Consider the following 16,763-nt stretch of genomic DNA (forward strand, 5'->3'; position numbering starts at 1 on the left):
TTATCAAATCCGCGCTTGGGCAACTTTTGATGCTTTTCACCTTTGGACAATTCTTTGTTCAATAGAGGCATCAAAAATAAATGTGGTTATGCACTGACTAGAAAGTTAGGGGTCAACATTTTGTTCTGTTTGCAGTAGCGTAGCTAGGGGTGGGAACAGGGAGAAAAGTGCCCCCCCCCCCCGACAAAAATGAAAGAAAAAAATTTAAAAAGAAGTGGAGATGAGATGAGAGGAGGAGAGAGAGAGAGAGGAGAGGAGAGAGAGAGGAGAGAGAGGAGGAGAGAGGAGGGAGGAGGAGAGGAGAGGAGAGGAGAGGAGAGAGGAGAGGAGAGGAGGAGAGGAGAGAGGAGAGGAGGAGGAGGGAGGAGAGGAGGAGGAGGAGAGAGAGAGGAGGAGAGGAGAGGAGAGGAGAGGAGGAGGAGAGGAGGGAGAGGAGAGGAGGAGAGAGGGAGAGGAGGGAGAGGAGAGAGAGGAGAGGAGGAGGAGAGGAGGAGGGGAGGGGAGGGGAGGAGAGGTAGGGGAGGGAAGGGGAGGGGAGGAAAGGGAAGGGAAGCGGAGGGAAGGGAAGGGAAGGGAAGGGAAGGGAAGGGAAAGGGGAAGGGGAAGGGATGGGGAAGGGATGGGCTGGGATGGGATGGGAAGGGAAGGGAAGGCGCAAGGAGCATGTTTTCCACCAAAATTCACCCTGATCATGAGCATGTTAAAGGGGTACTACACCCTGGCCAATTTTGTGCCTATTTTTGCATTTTTCTAAAAAATGATAGCGCATTGGGGACAAGTAAGATATGTATATTATAGGGGCAAGGACTACAACTACTGCACTGAAAATTCAGCAACTCAAGGCAAGTAGTTATTGATTTATTGGTCAAATATTGGTTTCCCTCATTTTTTACTGTAACTCCACAACTGGTTTGTGTGCTGAAATAAAACTTTCAGTGCAGTAGTTGTAGTCATTGCCCCTATAATATACATACCTTACTTGTCACCAATGCGCTCTAATTTTTGAGAAAAGGCAAAAATAGGCACAGAATTGGGCGGGGGTGTAATACCCCTTAAATAACTCTTGTTAGGAGAAATAAGGCAGAAAATTTCATGTTATCATCAGTTTGTAATGTTTGCAATGCAGAAGTGTGTCTTTTTTCTGTTAACACAGGTGTATATAGTACATCATAACATAATACACTTTGTTTAGAATTGAATTCTCAAATTCCCCAAAATCAGTGCATAACAATGTACATAGTCTGTAGAAAGAAACTACTAAATTTGCTTACCTTATGGCAACACTGCAGTTGAAATCCCTAGCTTATTGCTGAATGATGTAAGGCCTGCTACATCAATATTCAGAAGTATAGTCCAAGTGATTATACTTTTATCATTTGGTTTTAGACTTTTAAATATGTGCCAATTTCTAGTCATTTGACTAAAATACCTTAAAATGCCGTTTTTGAATACTGGCAACACTTTAAATATCAAAATAGAAATTGAATTCGTTTAATATTTAATATCTAGATCAAAAACATTCAATTGTGAGATAACATGATGCACAAACATAAAAAATATGTTTAGTAATACCTAAATACAGGGGGAAAACACTCCATGTCAAATTTAGCCTTTTTCAATAAATGTGTTATTTTCTGGCAACACTCCGCTTTACTGATATAATCCCCCAAGCCATTTATATCAATTTTGAATGGGGCATGGTCTGCTTTGTTCACAACCACAATTACAATATTCTGGGAGTCATGGCCAATAGTTTTTTTTCACCTCAAAAATAGGTCAAAATTTGCACTTTTTTCAAAATGGCAAAACTATAAGTGTTGGCAGGTCAAAAAAAGATACAAACGAACACCTCATGAATAATTTTATTTTTTTGTTGGAAACTAGAAAGATGGTTCATTGTAAGGATCTAATGAAACTTTTTCTATCTTCTCGAATATTGGAGCTATGGCCCGTTCTTTATTAGGCAAATTTCAGCATTTTCAGCCTGAAATGAGCTCAAATCGCCTAAAATACATTCCGGGTCGTTACCATGGCAACGGGTAACATATGAGCGAGCTAAGTGGATTTTTACAATCTACACCCAAAGCCCTTTTGACCAACACGATAAAAACATTTTGACCTTGGCCAACTATGTATGTTAATTAGGTGGGGTGACACTTAAGTCTTGGTTTGCTTTGGTTAAGTCCTGTTCAAGTGGTGGATTAACCAACAATTAACAATGAGAGTACATTCCTGAACCTCGTTCAGTTGGCGATGATTTGAAGTGACCGCCAATTATGACCATTTGATATTTAATAGGGCCTACCAGCAATGTGGAAAAAAAGAAATAATGTAGTGACAAAATAATGTACCCTTTTACGGAAGGAGCAAAGTTTAACAAGTTACAACTCCGCTTCTGCAGTACGAATGTCAGCGGCGAATGTCAGGTTATTATTTCCCAGTCTTGAAAAAAAATGCAGGCAGAGGTGGGAATCGATCTCGGTACCTCCCGGTTAAAAAGCACTGTGCAAAACCACTAAGCCAATTAAATATCTGTCGTGAGATGCTTGACATTAATCTTTGATATTGCTGAATGGAACAAATCGCGGAATTAAATCAGTAATAAAAGAAGTAGATTCTTATTTAGCGGCCAAATTGGATAAAAGGGGAAATATTTGTCCCTGCTCTAAAGAATATAATAGGTTAGAAAATTATCAAATAAATTTAAATTAAAAATTGAGACTTTATATTTATTTATTTCACAAAGCGGCATTTTCACAGACAAACACTGTATATGCTAAAAACTCGACCCTCATTACTAGATGATGGCATAGCTCCGTGTTAGAGCATCAGACTGGTAATGTCAATATCGTTGGTTCGAATCCGCCTGCCAGCAATGGTTATTATGATTTTAATGCTACGCTACAATTTTTTTTTCATTTATTTATTTATTTATTCATTCATTCATTCATTCATTCATTCATTCATTCATTCATTCATTCATTCATTCATTCATTCATTCATTCATTCATTCATTCATTTTCATTTATTTATTTATTTATTTATTTAAATAATTTGATATATTTGAAAGGGGTATTTGAGCAATTTGAAATTTTTACCCCGTATAATCCTATGGGGTCATTTTGAACCCACCCCTCCCAAATTGCCAAAACCTATGAGTTTAAATCATACATAATGATCAGTACGTCAATCATGAGTGAACACCGGTTGGTCACTGCATTTATTTGGGAATGGGTAGGCACTGCAGCTTGATTCAACATCCACAACATGATGTGTGCACATGCTACATTATATACACTTGTAGGCCTATGTTGTTGTTGGTGTATAAGTAATTGGCCTTGCAATTGAAATGCCTCAAGCTTTTAATCCGATATGCAGATTATCTATTTGTTTTCATGAATTGGAAGACATTCTTTGATGTATTACTGAGCTCAATGATCTGAAATTACTGGAGTGTGAGGTCAGCATAGTATTTTATTAACAGAAAGTATAGAGGCCCTGCATGAAATTATCGATTGGCTCCAAACAAAGGATTTGAGCCGGTGTCCTTCACCGTAGTTATGGCGGAGTGCAGTCCATTCAATCAAATGTTGTCATCAACCTATTTGATTGCAATCATGCTTTTGTTGAATGCATTTGAGTAGTCCGCCATATTTACGGGATGATATGTCACATGCAAGGCCTCTATTCTCCAAATTCATTTCCTAATGTATGTGAGAATGATACAATAATGACATGATGAACATAGTCATTGATGCATCAGTTTTAAAATAGACTAGGCGGTTACCATATTTAGCGGTTCTCGGCTGGGCGCGATTACCAGGCTGATGGTGACATGTCCATATGACAGTTTTTACTAATTTGACCTCAGATGACCCCTGGCGACCCCAAAATGACCTTCCAAAAATTTGGCTCTAAATGTTGACTGTACCCACCAATTTTCATGCCCATACGACAGTTTTTAGTAATTTGACCTCAGATGACCCCTGGGTGACCTTGGATGACCCCAAAATTATCTAAACTTATAACTCTAAATGTTGACTGTACCCACCAAGTTTCATGCCCATATATGAGTTTTTACTAATTTGACCTCAGATGACCCGTGGTGACCTTGGATGACCCCGGGGTCGGATAACTTAACGAACATGAACATCTTCTTGCCAGGACAGAACTACACCCACCCACCGAGTTTGAGTCCCGTAGGACCTAGTTTCATGCCCATATGGCAGTTTTTAGTCATTTGACCTCAAATGACCCCTTGGAGGGGGCCCCGGGGTCGGATGACTTAACGAACATAAATTTCTTCTTGCCAGGACAGAACTACACCCACCCTCCGAGTTTGAGCCCCGTACGACCTACGACGGCCTCACATTAGCAGTCACAGACAAAACCTAAATCTACAGAATATATCCATTACTCGTCTCGAAAGAGCTCAAAATAAATAACTTAGAAAATTGTCTTGATGTCCTTTAACATGTTTCCATAGTTAACCATCGTTAGCCATGGATATCTATGCTGTAGAACTGACCGGTGACTAAGTCCGATTTATTGGGACGTTTATCGACCATCAACGAGTAATGATGGTGAATTTCTCGAAAAACGTGATGTATTTTACCCCGTAATTTCCCTCATTACTCAAAGCCCTGCCCTCTTTCACAATATTTTAGCTTCATGGATATTTAGGTAGGTCACTGTAGTTTGAAAGATTTTTTAGATGATTTTTACGATGAAAAGATTGATGTTTTAATTAAGCTACTTTTCAAAAATTGGTTTTAGCTTGTTGGATATTTTTGATTTTAAATAGTTTAAAGCTTGACTCCTTAGATGAAACTTTTAATTTAAGCTTGTTTAATATTAAACCTTGATGAAATAGTAATATTTGAGCCCTATATAGCACGGGTGGTCTAAAAGTCAGGATCGCCAAGTTTTTGACTTTGTATGATATGTGCAATAGATATTACAGGAAGCTTAAAATTGGCAGGCAGTCCTGGCATTTATCGGTGTCTTCCAAGATTGTATAGATGTTCTGGACACGTCACACCGGAAGTGTGATGTCACTGATGTGATCACACGACATACATTGACAATGCAATGCACTGAATCCACCGGGCACACCCGGGATCGATATACATGAATTTGCTATGCACGAATTTGATATGAGAAGAAAATCTTTGGATACCGGGGTAGAAAATGATGAATATTTGAATATCTTCCGTAAATGATTTCGTATTTAAAGAAACCAGATGTGGTTCCTTGCACTTGAATATATATATTTTGAACAGATATGATAGTCGTTAGCTTGCGTCTTGAGAAAGTAGCATGCGTCTTGAGTCAAAAACTGACAATAATTCTGATTTATATGTGCCGAATTATATAGCGCAGTGTATAGGCCAATTGTGGAGGTATGTCTAAAACCATATGACCTATGGCGTACCATGCACGACTCACACACAGCGAGGTCAGTAACCAAGCTAATCAGGGCTATTCAGTATCGAAGTTACGTAATGTTACTATGTCAACGGGATCACGCGCTAGAGTAATGAACCACGATCGAAATGATCACCACATAAAGTATATGGCACTCGAAGGCATACCAAAGTAGCGTGATCCGGTAACCAAGAGAATTACGTAACCACTTCGATGCTGAATTGTCAGTAGCATTAGTCAGATGTCCTTCGGCCCATTATGCAACTCAAAACTATTAAACAGGTCGATACAAAATGGCCATGCATGGCGGTGGATTCAACCTACCATGGCGATTTCTACCATGAAGATATCAGGCAAAACAGACGTGTCATTTATCGGTATGACATTTTCGTTATTGATGCTGCCCTATCCCAGAGCTAAGTAGGCCTGCGGTATGGGTTCCTCGTACTATCTACGACTATGAAATGATCCCCGACCTGGTCACACCCGGACTGAAGCCGGTCCGGTCTGGGGAAATATGGGGTGACGGCCCGCTGGGCTCACTCGAGAACTGAATATACTGGCAGCGCAGCAGTGTGATATGCACGTTGTGTACCTTAATTACCGACTTAACCAAAAGAAGAAGAGTATTCATGTATAAATGATGTATAGACCAATGCATTCAGTTACCATGGTTCAGCAAATCATGCCAATGAGTGACTGACTCACTGTGGCACTGTACTGACCACTGCATCTACATCATGTAAAGAAATACTGGACAGGACCAATTGGTATCGACGTCCAGACTGATCAAAATTCAAATTATAAATATAACAGGACACTCACCACGGACAAAATATGAGTGGGAAAAGGGAGAGCAAATAATAGATGGAAATACAAGAATATTTGCTTACCGAATACCGATTCTTGAACTTGAAGGTCTTTGCATGTTGTTTCTCTGTGCCGTTCGTTTCTCCATTCACGACCCTTAATTAATTGTACGACGGGCTCTAAAAAAAAAAGAAGACTGTTGATTGGCTTAAACAGATTGACAGGCGACCACTCTCTTATGACCAGCGGATTCTGAATCAGCATACCCCAGGTTGTTAAAAAGTACAAAAAATTACATCAGTACGCAACTTACACCCATATACGGCCATTTTCCTTTACTATCTGGGTTACGAGGTACAGCTCGAATGTGATCGACACATTCATAACGTTACATTGTCGAGCACGATGCATCGGCTGTAAATTGGGTCACTCATCTTCAATGCGCTGGTTCTCTTTTCTCTTTCTTTATAAAATCATAATAAAACATTTGTTACATAGAGATTTATATTTGTTTTCTGAACTTTCAAAACTCATTTTGTTGCGCGACATTTTCATGCGGCCAAGTCATCACGCGAGCAGTGTTCGTCGACATGCGTATGTATGCATAATGCACATGAACCAAATTGGAGAGAAAATGTGCGTACAGTTTTCAAATTTGCGTAGCTTTTCGGATTCTTCTTTGCCTCTTCTAACCAACTGTTTTAATATCATGACAATATTAACAAATAATTAAAAAGTAGTCAGGAAATCATATTTGTTTATTTTGCTATCTACAAAATATACAACAACGACCTGAAAACATGTAAAAATAATAATAATAATAATAATAATAAAAAAAAAACCCGAACGACATTTTATTTTAAGCAACACGTTGATATTTTTTTGTATATAGTAGTAAAATTGAAAAAAAAAACCCCGGAAAATAAATTGCATACAATTTGATGCCGAATCCCCCCGTATTTTTTCTAATTTCAAATTTGTTATCGCAGAACATAATTATTACCAAATTCTATATTAACTATTTCTTTTAGTTTTACGCTTGCTCCACCCACCTTAAAGGAGTATTTAGTGATCCTAGAATCCTCTTTTTATGACACTTTTTGGGCGGGTGCGGCGTGCCGCACCCGCCCTGTATTCTCTGACTATTGACCTACTTTCTCATATGCCGCAGTGTTGAGAAAATATTCGTGCCGGTTATATCCCAAACACCCACAGAGGTGATAGTTTACGGCGAGTTTTGTAATTATTACTTGATTTTGATATGTAAGTAATACGATAAAATCGTCATAGGCAGTAATGTGTTTGTATTAAAAGAAATAACAAAAATAATTATTTAAGTAATAGAAATACTATTTGGAAATTGCAGCAAGATTTGCAGATGTTTTTATTTGAACAGTACCAGTTCACCAGTTTTGCTAGTTTTCCTAATCTTTGGGCTAAATTAATAGCATCGTGAAGGTCATATATATCATGTTGTACTGATAGCTTCGGCATGTACTTAAATACAGCTTGTATGTGCATTGTGTGTTCAGTGTGTACATAGGCTATTTACTTTTCAAATCTTCACTATTTTCAAATAGTGCTTGCTGAATGATGCTTGTATATATAAGGTACTATAGACAAATTATTAGAATGCATGTGCACCAGTAAAAATGGCCCAGGTTGAATAAAATAAATAAACATATGAATGAATATTTTATTCCCTGGATTATTTTTGTTGGGACAAAATAATGATATAGTTTGACGCTTTGAAATACAGTTATGTTAATCATGATAAAGTTACGAAGTTAAAAAATAATATCGAAATATTGTAAAATCAAACTTTTCCCCTCGTAAGTTTTAAACTTTGATATGGAAAGATACCCCAGCCCTGTTGTCTCACCAGAGAAGATGAGCAGAAGTCTTTCTATCTGATGATAAAAAAAACTTTGTTTTAAATAACTATTATCTACAAAAGTTTTATAACAATGTTTTATATAAAATGTTAACATAAAACGTCTTCTGTTATGATGTGAAGGGTTAATATAAAAACAGGGAAAATCTGTTCCAACTGACCAGCAGAGAACAAAGGATAAGCAATAGATAAGATTAAAATCAAGGAAAATATGACACAACCTCCAATGGGGGAATAACAAACGTATAAACGTATAAAGTTAAAAAGTCTTTTAACTTTGTTCATACGTTTTGTGTTATTCCCCCATTGGAAATCGATGTTGTGTCATATTTTCCCTGTTAATTTAATTGTGAACTTGACTTACTCATTCTTTCATTTCTCTTGACAATTTTTCATTTGCCCGCCCTATTCCTTTTAAAGGAATTTTTATTAGTAGATATCCACGAAAAATCTTATTCTAATTTCAGTTGATTCCGATTTTGTGTTTGCGACTTCTGCATCATTATGTGTATTACGCTGCTCCATAGACATTGTGTTGTAATTTTGTTCTGGTATACCAGAACGAAATTCAAATTTCCGATATCTTTGCTAAACGAATTAATCTGTAAGACATTTTTTGTGATATAAAAATCTCAACTTTTTTTTTGGGGGAATGGGGGGTGATGCTGTGGATCACAAAATGCCCTTTTAAAAGAAGAGGTAAAACGGTCAACCAAAATCCAAGTTCAGTGGATTGTTTTATAATATCATCATAATTATCATATACCAAACACACCACCTGCTTTATTAAATCTATCCTTAATCAGCAATAAACATGATATTATCATGTAAACAACAGTGAAACTGATGTAGCCAAAATGTAATTTAACTCCAAACTGGAGACCCAAGTTCAGCCCACGTGCTGTTTTTAGAAATGTGTGACACATAAATGAAAAAAACCCCACAAAACAACAACAACAAAAAAACGAACCACTTGTTTTGTCAAATTCAGCATTTCCAGCAATAGATAGTAAAAACTACAAAGCCAAACTTTTAATTAGTTTGTCCATAGACCCTGACCCCCCCTTCCTCAATGTATTATAATAAAAGCTTTTAAGACTAACGAAAGTGCCGGCGTAAACTCCAGATAAAAAATATCGGAGACTGCGCCGATACGGGAAGCGAACCCGCGACCTTCGTTTCATGCCCGTGTCGATGCATTTATTGGTAATTTGCGCTGGAACTAACACATTGAGAGGGTTAATTATTAATAGTACTGTTCTTTCTGTTGTCGTTTGCGTTTTGGGGGCGCTTTTTTAATAAGACTCGTTTCCACCCCTTGGTTTTCACTTCAATCACAATTCATAAAACAATTTGCATCACAAATTATGAGTGGATTGAACTGAACGTTTTCAAAGATTATATAAATGTATAATTTTACGACACCCTCAATATTTTTTTAAAATTATGTTTGTTTTACACTATTGTAGTGTACTTTAGGAAACTAAGATCGGATACCCTGCAAAAATCAAGACTATGTCCTGCAGTTTTAACAAGACGGTTTATTATTACGATGGAAATAATATTAGTCGAACGCGCAATGCGATGTTCATAATATAGTAGGCCTACGTATATGGTGTGCGTGACGGTCATTGGCTGTCGGTCATACACACACACAGCAAAGGACCGTGCCATGGCACGACCGACGGAGTTATACGCATTTGCGCTGGTAGTAAATTGCAATTGTCTTGTAAACTGTAAATTGTCTTGTCAGTAAACTGGTAAAAGCTAACATTTAATGGAAATGCTACATTATGGCTTTCCCATATGCCTAGACAAAAGAAACTGAGAAAAAGGGGAAAAGAAAAAACAAATGAAGCATGAAAGTAAAGAAAAGAACGGGGGATGAAAGACAGAACTGAATAAAAACAAAAACAAAAGGGATGCCTAAAATGATGGCGAACAAATGAGAAAAAAAGAGGGGAAGGAGACAACTTGAGTGAAATCATGGAAGTAAGAGACATGGAAGCTGGTCGATCCAACACCTATTGAATTATTTACGTAACATTCTATAGAGGGTACGTATCAAGCTATTGTGATAACAATGTAGTCATCGTGTCTTTGATGTGGATCAGACTTGCCGCCTTTATTGCCAGTTCGTTTATTTACAGGTTTATTATTTTGAGCAAAAATCGTGTTTTTCTTGATTATGTTTCAAGTATGTTGTTTTTATTCGGAAAAAAGTGACAGGGATGTTAGATTTGTAATCCATAATTACAGAAATCCATTCAAAATATCGATTTCTACCCTGTACTTACAGATTTTCTTAAACTTCAAAATATTGGAAATCATGCATTTACGTCTAAACCGCTAATTAGCGGTAATAATTGATATGCGCACTTGGCACATGCTTTACATTATAAAATGAATCCCGCATCTATTTGTGTGCCCGGGGCTGCCCGAAATGGCTGTTGACCAGATTGTTCCAGAGTCGGGTATTATCTTTACATTTTGCGTAAAATAAATTGTATTTCATTTCATTTTCTGTTTTAAAACTGCTATCTAAAAGTCTAGCATTTATATACATTTAATCGGTAGATTTTCACATAATTACATACTTTTAATAAAATTGTATACATTAAACTGATAGCATTCTGACCATTACGTAGGGATTTTATAAAATCTGTTTGTGTTCATAAAACTAGTCATGCACTGCGGTAATATAACACAGCCCATTGTCAGGACTTAGTACACGACCTCGTACTGCTATTGATTTTTAAGCGGGAACTTTGATTTTAGACATGGTACACGTTGACCATGCGATGACTCAATTGTTCCACTTTCAACTGTACTGCTTTTGTTAAGTATCGCGGCAAGTATGATACTCACTTTGATGTAGTATTTGACCAGCTTCCATGTGTATTACTTCCATGGTGAAATCAAAACCATTTAGCATAAAGGAAGCAAATATTTAAGTAATGGAAGTAGAAGGAGTAAATAAAAGGGGAATCAATATCATTTAAGAATATGAAGAAGAAGGATAGAAGGCCATGTACGGGAGGGAAGATGGAGTAAAGGCCGGTTCAAAGTGAATATTCGAAGGCGAATATTCGGCTTCGAATACGTTTTGGGCGTCAAAATATATGCGGCTTCGAATATAAAACTATGAACCGGAGAAAGATATATTTCACAATTTCACAGTTGTTGCCCGACTGTTAACAAGTATTGCCCGTTGACCAAGGTAAGCAAAATTTAGAGAATTTCTTTAACGAAGTTAATAAAATCATAATAGGTAAACTCCATTGAACTATTGTCATGATTTAATGTCTGTATAAATGGGTCTAAATAGGAGCAGTGGCGTAACCAGTGGGGGCCGGGAGGTGCCCCGGACACAAAAAACCTGGAAGAAGAGTCAAAATTTTGGAAGGAGGAAAGAGAGAAAAAGAGGGATGAAAAAAGAGGGAAGAGAAAGGGGAAAGAAGAGAAAAAAGGGGAAGGGAGAAGAGAAAAAGGGAAAGAAACAGGGAAGAGAAAGGGGAAAGAAGAAAAGAAAAAAGAGGGAAGACAAGGGGGGAGGGAGAAGAGAAAAGGGGAAGGGACTACAGGGAGAAGAGAAAGGGAAAGAGAGAAGAAGATCCATAGGCCTACTACTTTCATTGTGAAATTTGTACTCTGAAACACTGATATTTTCTAAGGGAAAAACCAGGAGCTTCATGGCGCTCAGCCCATTTGACCCCCGCCTGGGCTTTGCCCCTGGACCCCACCGACTCCACCCGTTTCACGCTTCGCGGCAAGCGAGCTTTCTCTCAAACATAAATACTAAAAGCAGGTTCTCTCATGAAGCAAACCTCCTGGGACAAACCTGCACTGGGCTGCAGTACCTTGTACTTACTCGGTTCAAAATCCAATGAACACGATGAAAGAAAAGAACTTGATTAAAATCATAAGGAAGGGAATCCTGAAGAGGTCAAAGAAGTGAGACTCCCTGCAGAAAGGAACGAGGAGAAGAATACTTCAGACAAATGAAGAAGTACAAGTTAAGATGGAAGTAATTTATGTGAATGAACTTCTCACCTCTTCTATGCATTGTAGCCTGTTTTTGATTGACAATAATTATTTTAATTACAGGTTTTGTGTTTCGAATTCATCATAACCATAACAATACAGTTATGTCACATTACGGCTCTGATTTCTTGATGATAAAAATCTAATCTCTTTATGTATATATTATGAGCTGTTTGTTATATCTCATTAAGCTTTTAAGCTTAATAAAAATTCAGCTTATTTAAAAATTTTAAGCTTATTTAAAAATTTAAGCTTATTTAAAAATAACCAGCTCAAAAACGACAATAGATGTGTTTTTATGATGAATGGGAAGAAATGATGCCTCTCCTCTTAAACCAACCTGTGCACAGTTAATATCATGACGATATTAACAAATAAACTTATAAAGAACAAAAAGACAAAATGGAGAAGGAAAATAGGTAGAGGGAAAGTGAGAGTGGCATTAGACAGTGGGGCCAGGGGGCATAGTTCCCCCTAAAAATCGAAAGAGGAGGAAAAAGGAAAAAAAGCGCCCCAAAGATTGCGAGTTATTGAGCATGGGTGTTCATATAAAACTACAATCGCGGCTCAGTAATCCAGTTGGAAATCTGTTAAAATATATGCTCCGAAAATAACCAACAAATGTGTAAAAATGTTGCACCATTAATGACTCCATTGGGCTTTCACTTTCAAAAATCCTGAGGTGGCACATAATACATACATACATACATATTGAGCATTTATAAAGCGCTGCTACATTAAGAGCGTAGCGCTACACACAATATTGAAGGTGGCAAAAGGCCAAAATATAAACACAAGCAAAATATATATACAGAGCAACAGAACAATTAGGAAGATTTATACAAATGTGTCTTTAGAGCCTTCTTAAAAACAGCAAGTGATGCAGATTCACGGATATTGATCGGTAGACGATTCCACATTCTGGGAGCATTATAGTAGAAGGCCCCGCGCTCAGCAGACTTCAGCAATTTAGATGTATTGTGCTCTGTCAGTCGTGTGGTGTCAGATGCTGAGCGCAGTCCAGCTCTACCAGGTTGATTGAGAGTGATACAAGCCCGGGGATACAAGAGGAGATGTAATTGGGAGCCATATGATTCAGGCATTTGTAAACAAATAAAAGTACTTTAAACACAATTCTTTTTTCCACAGGCAACCAATGCAGTTCTTCCAAACATGGAGTTGCATGATCTTGTTTACGGACTTGACATATCATCTTCGCAGCCCAGTTCTGGATGCGTTGAATACGCTGAATGTCAGTTTTATTTGACCCTAGGAGCAGTCCATTGCCATAGTCTATTTTAGACAAGATGAGGGCACGGATGACAAGATGGCAAGTATCACGATCAAGACACCTACGGATCCTAGAAAGGTTTCGAAGATGATATGTCAAGCTACAGCAAAGGTTTGTAATATGAGCAGAAAATGACATGGAAGAATCAAATACAATACCTAAATTGTGGATGTTATCAGATGGATTGATTAACATATCACCAACACACAATGACACAGGACCCACAATATGTTTCAGGTGGGACGGAGTGGCTACAAAGAACTCTGTCTTGCTGTCATTGAGTTTAAGCATATTCCTCCTCATCCATTTTCTGAGAGCATCAACACAGCAAGACAGGTTATTCAGAGCAACCACAATGGAAGAGGGGTCCTTGGGGTTAAAATGTGTGTACAATTGTATGTCATCTGCATACATGTGAAAATTCAAATCGAAAGATCTAACTATACGACCAAGTGGCAGAACATACAAAGTAAAGCCAAGTGGTCCTAAAATAGACCCTTGTGGTAAACCAAACTCTAAAGACATAGGGTCTGAAAGCACGCCATTGATTAACACACTGCTTGATCTATTTGAAAGGTATGACCTGACCCACTGAAGAACAGTACCCTTTATACCAAGATCAAATTCAAGCCTGTTTGCAGGGGCATAGCCAGATTTAAGCCGCCCCACTGATATTTTGTCAGGGATAAAGAGCAAAGAGTAAAATGTTATTAAAATGACTAAAATTGACAAATGGGGCCAAAAATGGGCTTTGCCCCACACAAATCATGGCGACGCTACTGGCTATTCGGCTATTTAGAATTCAGCATGTTTTTAAAAACTTGTCAAAGCTGACAATTATATCAACTTGGACTCAGCAAGCTTCAAAATACATTATAACAGCAAAAACATTTCATCTTGAACAAACCAGGCCAGACCGTGATAATTACGTGAAAGTTCATTATGAGAATATTAAAGAAGGAAAGGATTTCAATTTCTACAAATACTCAACGTTCGAAATCGTTACCCATCAAATACCGTATGATTACGGTTCCGTGATGCACTACGGCCCTTACGTAAGTACGCCTATAATTTTACTGATTTCGTTACCTCAATCTGGTTAATTGGTACATTCAAAGTTTAGATTTTCAGCAACATAGGAAAATTCGTTTGTGGCCAAGTTGGTTAAATTGGGAAAACGATGCACCACACATGAAAAATTGATTTTTGACTAAAAATTCTAAAACATGCGATTTCACCGAATTTTCTCCTAAATGTAAAAGAATCTAAATCTACGACCTCTGGCAACACCATCTCGCCACTGGTCAGTGACCAATTGCTGACAGACCAACAGACGGCCTGAAGATGCACATAGGATAAGGTGTGAAGCCGTAGCCTCTCAAAAACGTGAGTCCAGTTGAATGGTTTGATGAATTAAAAAATTTATATCTAAATGTCAAAGGAAATGACTAAACTCCTCAACAAAAGTTTGGAAAGTTTTTTCAAGCATCTGTATCTCCAATTATTTGTGACATATTCATATCGTGTTGCATATCACTGGATAGTTACAATACTCCCCTTTACAATGACACCCCATTTGAAACAATAACATTTTTCACGGCTGAGTACGTGCCTTGTGATTGTAGCGGGGTCTCAAAATGAATTTGCCAAATTGACCATTATTCTGTGCAGCAAGCTGCAATCCCATAACTTCACAATCTGGGACCTAATGCAATCCTCCAAGATGACACCGCTCGCCCCACATAGCCACGGTAGTCAACGACTACCTACAGAATATGGAAGTAGAGTCAAAATGGCCTGCCATCAGGCCAGACCCGGGGGCCAGACCTCAACCCGATTGAACACTTGTGGGACCAGCTTGATCGTGCTGTGCGTGCCAAAGAAGCCCATAGGCAACCACATTGAATGACCTGCGACGAATCCTTGGGGAAGAATGGAATTCCACCCCACAGTAACGTGTAACCAGGTCGGTGAGCAGCATGAGGAGAAGGTGCCTGACTATTGTGGCTGCCTGTGGTTTTTCCACCCGCTATTGAGGTTAGTGGCTAGCTTTGTTTGAGCACAGAATAATGGTCAATTTGGCAAATTCATTTTGAGACCCCACTACATTCACAAGGCGTGTACTCAGCCGTGAAACATGTTGTTGTTTCAAATGGGGTGTCATTGTAAAGGGGAGTATTGTAGCTATCCAGTGATATGCAACACGATATGAATATGTTACAAATAATTGGAGATACAGATGCTTGAAAAAACTTTCCAAACTTTCGTTGAGGAGTTTATTTCAACTAACAAATAAAAAGTCAGTAGCTCTTGGAATAATTTTACAAGAGCGAAATGAAAATCATGGATTTTACTGTGAAACCAATATAATGGTGGGCCGCAGCCCCCGGTCATTTTTTGGATGGCCGGTCCTACTCCAGGTACGATGCTTGGGCGCATATTTTAATAAATAGTGAGCGCAAAGGATGGATCTACGATTAGCGTATGTCGTTTGGGCGTTAACAAGAGGATGATAGAATCATGAAATGCCCATTTAAGGTCTTATCGAGGATAGAATACTCCCATTCCTATTCAACCAATCAAATAGTGCCATGTATGTGATTCATTAATATGAAGAGGTGTATCCCCGTGGTATTTCACCTTGAAATTGGTGAGTTTTCGGCGATAGTTGAATGTCATGCGCAGTTAGGTTGAAGTGATGTTGGCCTATTATCACAAGTTCATCTCATGAAGTTATGGGAAAATGTATAAAAGGCAGACATGTTCTTTCGACATAACATTTATAGCAACTCAACTACAACGTGTGCACAAGATCAGCAAAATATAGTCATCATGTTTCTCAGTCAAAGCTTGCTGCTTAGTATGGTAGTCGCTGCCGCCTTTTTGTCGGTTGCGCAGAGCTGCCCAGATGGCTGGAAAACGTTATCGTGCGCCTGTTCCTGTACGTGTTTACGTGTTTACGATACACCGAAGACATGGAGCGATGCTGAAGCTGCATGCAGGAGTGTCAATGCTGAGTTGGTCAGCATTCATTCACAGGATGACAATGATTTCATCTTTAATGTCTTGCTCAACAGCCCTATCCACAACCCGGTAAGTAGCGAAAGGTCTCGGAAACCGCCAAACCAAGCTAATAAAACGGGGTTCGGGCCCGTGAACCATGTATAAAAATATGTAGGCCCCGAGCCCCGTTTTTCTCTATATAGATGTGTAGAAAACGGGGCTCGAAAAACAAGTCTCGCCTATTACTATGCATGTTCACGGACGGAACCGAGCACCGTTTTCCGAGCCTCGTTT

This window comes from Amphiura filiformis, chromosome 2 (assembly GCF_039555335.1).
Source record: "Amphiura filiformis chromosome 2, Afil_fr2py, whole genome shotgun sequence".
Taxonomy (NCBI): Eukaryota; Metazoa; Echinodermata; class Ophiuroidea; order Amphilepidida; family Amphiuridae; genus Amphiura; species Amphiura filiformis.